Source organism: Teleopsis dalmanni, chromosome 2 (assembly GCF_002237135.1).
Source record: "Teleopsis dalmanni isolate 2A chromosome 2, ASM223713v2, whole genome shotgun sequence".
Classification (NCBI taxonomy): domain Eukaryota; kingdom Metazoa; phylum Arthropoda; class Insecta; order Diptera; family Diopsidae; genus Teleopsis; species Teleopsis dalmanni.
The window spans coordinates 64,721,430-64,728,544 of record NC_051847.1 but is presented as its reverse complement, the minus strand read 5'-3'; the positions used below and the strand labels follow the sequence as shown (position 1 = coordinate 64,728,544).

At 27.3% G+C, this 7,115-nt stretch overlaps 1 protein-coding gene across 1 annotated transcript in view; it reads right to left on the bottom strand.

Annotated features, from left to right (window-relative positions):
* The window catches only part of LOC119674714 (golgin subfamily A member 6-like protein 22), a 12,778-nt gene that overhangs the window by 1,531 nt on the left and 4,132 nt on the right, over positions 1 to 7,115 (bottom strand). The window lies entirely within an intron of this gene.

Here is a 7,115-nt window from a genome sequence, read left to right as displayed (position 1 = left end):
CGAACAACATTCAAATTATAGAATCGATACTGCCGGCAATGTGTCATATTTTATTGTTTCAAAAGCATTTTCTTTGATTACAGTAAGGAATGCTTATTCTTTTTCGACTACATTCTTTTATTTTAAAGCCAAAACCATTATTTCATCATTATAGAATTTCGCGAATTTAGTTTTGAAAAAGTAATTTTGAAACCATCAAAACTCCCAAATACTTCTTACAATCAATTCTACATTAGCAAAGAAGTTTGTATATGGGTCATTCTTTTACAAATCGGATGAATGTCAGCAAGAAATTATCCCAACAACTCCAATTTGGCTGAAATTTATTTTATGAGCTCCTTTCATACTATCAGAAGAACCTGTATTCGAAAAAAATTTTTGAATTTTTTCAATAGGTGATATGGACCCATGAGGTTTCGATAATTAGCTTTGTAGACACACTTTTAAGCGACCATATCTCAAGCTCTATAAATAATAGAAACTTAACATTCGTTGAATTTCAAAGATAATTTATTGTACTTTTCAGAAATAGTTTAAACAATTAAGATTGTTTATATTTAAGTACTAATACTTAAATACTCATACTTAATACTTTGCACCTTAAAATTTCAAAAAATAATTTTTTCTAAATGTATCGCAAGAATTCTCATTTTTTATATTTTAGAAAATTTTCAGAATGGTGTTACATTTCAAATTCTACTCTTCTGCAAAACACTTACGTACTATATTTCTGATGAATGAATTTTAAAAAAATATGCTACAAAAATTCTTAAATATTATTTTTGATTTCGATTTGTAATAAGATTCTACATAAAACCCAAAAATTTTAGGATAGTATTGTCCTTACAAGTATATCTTAAAAATTAATTCATCCTTCACCTTACACCAAACACATAAGCACGAAAAATGGTCCCCATATCAGAAAAAATTTTTTTCATTTTTGATTTAGATAAACCAATAATTTCTACTTAAAAAATAACTATTTCCAATGTGGTATTGTTTTAGAAGTATTTAAAAAATTTAATTTATTAGGCGGCTTTCACATCACTCATACGCACCATAACACCACTAAATCAATTTTCCACAAAAAATGACACAAAAATTTTTTCCTTTTATTTCTGAATTGGATTTATCATTAAATTCTATTTATATATATAAAATAAAATTTTTTAGGTCATTATTTTTCGCAAAAATAATTTTTATTAAATAAATTAGGTTAGCGTCATCTTAATTTTTAAATTTTCGCGTGGTATCACTTTTAAAAAGGTTCGTTACGAGATACGGCTCTTCTTATTTTAAAAAAGGAGCTCATAAAATAAATGTCAGCCAAATCGAAGAGGTTGAGGTTAAAAGGGTATCCGATTTGTAAAAGAATGACCCATATATCGAAAAAAAAGTATATCTTGTATTATAATTTGAACAAAACAAACATTAAAACTTCTTATCAGATCAGTAAAGATATATATAACTAAGATTTATCATAAAAACGAAATAAACCGTATATCAACACTCGTCTATTATTTTGATCTCTTAATTCAATAGGAATAATTAATTAAATCAATTAAATCCGTAATAAGTTGATGGTTTTCTTATAATTTCATAAAAGCTATAGCCATATGATCTTTTATATTAAACATCATTTTCGTATAACATTATCATACGCTATATACTTCTCATAACTTGTTAGCAATTACTTCCATATAGATTATATGGATTATAAAATTTTTTGCACAGCTTAAAAAGGACGACATATAATATCGACCTTTTTTATTAATGAAATATATACAAATTTAAAATACAATATATAGTATAATTAAATAAATCTAAAAACATTAAAAAATTATTATAATTATTGTTATTATTGTACAAAAATCAAAGAGAAAGAGAGGATTCTTTCTAAAGCTTCGGCAACTTATTTTTTTATATTATAATTCAATTTTATTTTTGAAGGACACAAAATAATATTGTCTTTTATGAAAAAAGTGGAATTTTCAGAAGTAAATAAGTCGAATGGAGAGTAATATAAGACTTAGTACTTAAAAAATAATTGCGTTATCATGAAAGCATTATATTGTGTATACATAAATAGGAACAAAATGAATTTATAAAGCTACTGTTGTGCGTACAAATTAAAGCAACAAAAATTTAAGCACGGAAAAATTATGCCCCTATTATAGGTCTCTGGAAGGAAATAAAAAATAAACCTAAAAATATTACTTTTTGTTGTTCAAATAATTGACTTAATCTCTGCGGAGTGCAGCCTTTTTATGCGTGACAAAGATTGCAATTTATTTAAAAGCTTTTGAAAAATTATAAAAAATTTTTTATAGCTTCCACAAAAAGATGATTTGATATCAAATAATGCAAAGATTTTAAAGTCTAAGATACCGAATGCATACGAGTATTACACATCAATAAGCCCTGTGCTACATGATTTCAAAAATTGATGTAATGTATTTGTTAGTTATCTTAGTACGAATTAAGTTAATTTAATATTAATATATAAAAACAAAATACTAGTCTTAATACCCACAAGCAGCAAAATAAATTGGGAGTGGATATAACATATATTAAGAATAAGAAGTTAAATATTTCCGAATAAACCAAAGTATGAAAAAATATCCTAACTATTGCGGACATAATTACCTCAAGTCGTGTTTCATACAGAATGATTTAAGATAGTGGATGAATTTAAAAATATGATGTTGGAAGATCCTTCAATTAATATGAGCTAGATTGCTGATGTGGTAAAAATCTCAAATAAACACGTCCATAATATTTTGTATGAGTATTTACATATAAAAAGACGTTGTCACCGATATGAATGCTGCCTTTATTCGAAGCATATTAAATGTACCTACTATATATAATGACTTTGAATCAAGGATTGTACATATTTTAGCATAACCCAAAAATTTTGACTACTCCATAGACTCCTGATAAACATGTGTCAAAATATAAAAGATAGCTAAAATGGTTATGGCTTCTGTCTTTTTAAATACGTTATCCTGAATGACAACCCTGAAGGATATAAAATAATGACAGGGCTATATTTTACGATGCTTTTAGATCGCTTGAATAGTAAAATTAAGTTAATATAAAATAATTAAGTATAATTAAGTATAAAATAAAATAATTAAGTTAATATCGTAATTGCAAAAGACAAAAAAATTATTGCATTACACCCATGTACCAACTCATCGATCAGAATTTATAATAGTTAATTTGTTTAAACTACTTTCTCAGGTGCTAACACATCCACCTATTCAAAAGATTTAACTTCATCTGATTTTTATTTGCTGCGAAATTTGGAGAAATGACTAACGCCAAGAAATTTCAATCAAATTCGGATATTCGAATGAACATTTTGTGAGGTTTTCAAATATTCTATATTTCAAAAACAAATTGGGATACCGTAACAGTATATATATAAAATATAAGCAATATATATAATTTATTAAAAATTTATTCAACGATAAGAAAAATTCATTACCTTTAAATTTTACTGACTTATCAAGCAACACTGGTATATATTACAAACTGAAAAGTTCTCCATAATAAGTATTATATTTTTTGTAAATAAAATACACTGCAAAAAATTAAAATGTTTTTAATTTAGCTTTGAGCAAATTAATACAAATTAAAATTTTGATTTGAAATTTTTATTTTAAAATAAAACTTCATTTAATTTAAGACTTGTTGCGGAAGAATTGAAGGAACAAAGAGGTTAGATAAGTTCAGAAGGAAAATTCATTGATTTGTGATTAAATCGAAAGAGTTCGATTTCAGAGTGGAGTATTTATTAAATGCCACAAATAATTAAAAACTATTTTTTTTTCCATTTTTTCTTTTCAGATTTATACTTACAGCATGACCGGTTCCATTGGCACTAGCAACAGTCGTTAATACGCTGGAGTTTGTTATTGCTGTTGTTGTCCCTGATAAATTGCTGTTAACCGTTGAAGTCGCGGATGCGCAAGTTGTTAGACTGGTAACAAGGTTGGAGGGAAGTGGTGAGGCTGGTGGAGACGGTTGTGGAAGTGAGGGGCCCGTTCTGTTTCGCAAACGGGCCAAAGCACTCCTTAAGCCCTCCGTATTGTTTTTGTAGGGCTCTTCTCCAAATAAAATACATCCACAAAACACTTTGAAAGTTTTTTAGGAAAAGGATAAAACTTTTATATCCTTTTTAGCAACCGAATCAATTGTTATGGTATTTTTTTCATAATTATTTGTAATATTAAAGCACTTGATTTATTTATAATGCATCTGCAATATGTTCACCGATCAATAGGAAGTTATTAATAATTTGCGCTAATTAGGAACCATCAACATTATGTATTTATTGCAACTTATATTTTTTTAATTTTTGCAATTATTAAACACCAGCATATGACTGATATGAGTTTCCATGTGTGGCAATAATTTTATATTCATATGTATTATTCCTCAGTTCTTCTGCAATGTATTGATTATATTTATCTGAAAAAAAATAATCACTTTAATTAGCTACACTTATCATGTTATTTAAAAAAAGATTATTTATATTAATAATACTGCACTATATTCCATTATATTCAGAAATAATATGTAGGTATAATTTAAAATTTCCATACAAGAGTTCAATAACTAATCGGAAAGATATAGTTTCAAATAAATGATATAATAAAAAATAATAAATAAAGTAAAATATTGCTATTCAAAGCTATTATGAATGAAGAACTTACTATCACGTTTAAGACCTCAAGTATAAATTTAAAATTGGTCGAAATGGAACTATAGAACTACTATATCCTTAATATGTAAACTGAACAATAGAATATGAGCTTTAAAAAATATTTATTTATTTATTTGTGAGTTAACACTATTATAAAAATTATAAAAATTAAAATTAAAATTTTAAAGTTAACTAAGAATAAGAAACTGAACTGCTAGATCTATCGCCCTGAAGTTTTAATAAGTAAAAAATAAAGTTTATCGCTTTAGATATAAGTCACATATAAACCGTCGATTTAGCAATATGTTTTTTTGTTGAAAAACCGTTTTATTTTTCTATAATATTAATGAATAAAATACAATCTTGTTCAAAACATTGTGTGTTTATATGTTAGAACAAATACGTTTCACTAATAAAAATTGGATTAATTGGTAAAATTTTTGGCTATAGCTTATATAGGTAAGGATATTAAAAATGTAATCAAACTACTTATAGGTACAGTGAAACTTCCATAACTCGAACTTCTATAATTCGAATTTCTCTATAACTCGAATAGAAATATTGTCACGTGCCAATAGGAATATGGGAAAGTACATTCTATAAGTCGAATTTTTGTTTTAAGTACGAATCCATTTTGGTATTAGGCGAAGTCTCTTTTTACAAACCACACCTTTAATTTTTTTTTTCTTCTGTTATTTTTTTATGCAAATATCAGTCGCTGGCATTTGTACAGATGCATACAATTGGCATTTCTTCCGCCGAATATGACCTTTAAATTGCAACCGCTTGATCAGGGAGAAATTCAAAATTTAAAATGTGACTATCGTAACAGATATTGAACTTATAAATTGCAAAAATCATGTAAGAAAAGCTTGAGATATTGATGTAAATAGTCCAACGATAGCGCACTGCTATCGGATTTGGTCAATTATCTACATGAGACGAACAGGACGACATTCCTTTAGTTTTCTTGAATAACATTAATGAAGAGCGTGAATTGATATAAAAATAAAGTAAATAAAATAACTTCCAATTATATTATTCCGATTATATTGAGCTTTCCTACAGCCGACGATATTGTTGAGCATTATAGCTCTGAATTAATAGATCCAATTTTAAGCCCAATGGAAAGTGATGATGAGGATTCGGTGGATAAAATTGTTCATCAGTGTTCCAAAAATGAGTTGAAAACTCATTAAAAATTTTGTGTTTTCATTTGCAAACGAATGATACTACAACTAATGATCACTATAAGGCTTAAAATAAATTGGAATCTCTTTTTAATCTTATGATAAAAATGTTTGGTATCATTTTGTACCTCTTACACCTGAGTAAACAAACTGTTCAGGTTTATTAAAACGTTTGTTACGAATTAACAAAGAATAATAGAAGATATCTTCGTCGGATATATGCAATTTAAAATTTCGTACCTTGCTTTTCTATATGATGTTTGTGTAGTCCTTAATGTAATACACTAACCCATAAATTATTTCATCTAAGCATATCATTAAGATGTCCGTATTTAGAAGAAATACTGTCTGAGTCAATGAATCAAGGGTATAACATATTTCTTGCTCTGAAGCAGCCATTAATAAACATGGCAATAGTGCCACATACTACTCGAAATCCACTTTGATATTTTCGACGCGCACTGTTACCCAGTTTCTTCATTCCTTCAATTCGTGAATACCCCTTAAATATTATTATTACAATCATTACATTTATTAGGCACAAAAGAAATAAAGCTATCAGTAGAGAGATTTCCGACGGATCCACTAAAGTTGTTGTTTACTTTAAAGCTAAAAAATTTCTAAATACTTTTTAATACATAAAATAAAACAATCTAACCTTTTTGTGTGTTGATTATTGCATTCAAATTATGAAATATTTTTCTAAAAGCACAAACTGAGGCTTTGCATTTTTTTATGCTTCATTATTGAATTATCATTAGTAAAACTGCTATTGAGTATGTAAATATAAACATTGTTTTCTACATAGTGAGAAGGAGGAAAAATTTTAATAAAACGAGCGAAAAACCGTGTGGCGCCCTATTGCTTGCTACAAAATTTCCTAATAGAGACAGCCATAGTGGATCACAAGCGCCGAGTGCTTACGTCAAAATGGCAGTAAAGTATTCGCACTGTACTCGTACTGACTAAAATAGGCAAGCGAGGGTGACGTTCTGACTGAGTACACTTCGAGTTCTGAAGTGCTGAAGTGCTGAAAATTGCGACAAAATTTAATTTACTGTCTTCACTTCTATAATTTATCATATTTATTGAGTATGAGTCAATTATTTGGGAAGTGGAAAGTATTCACTTTGCCGTAATTAGATACAGAAAAGTGTAAAACTTAATTACAGTTGAAAACGTCAACATATGTTTTCACAAAAAACTTTTTA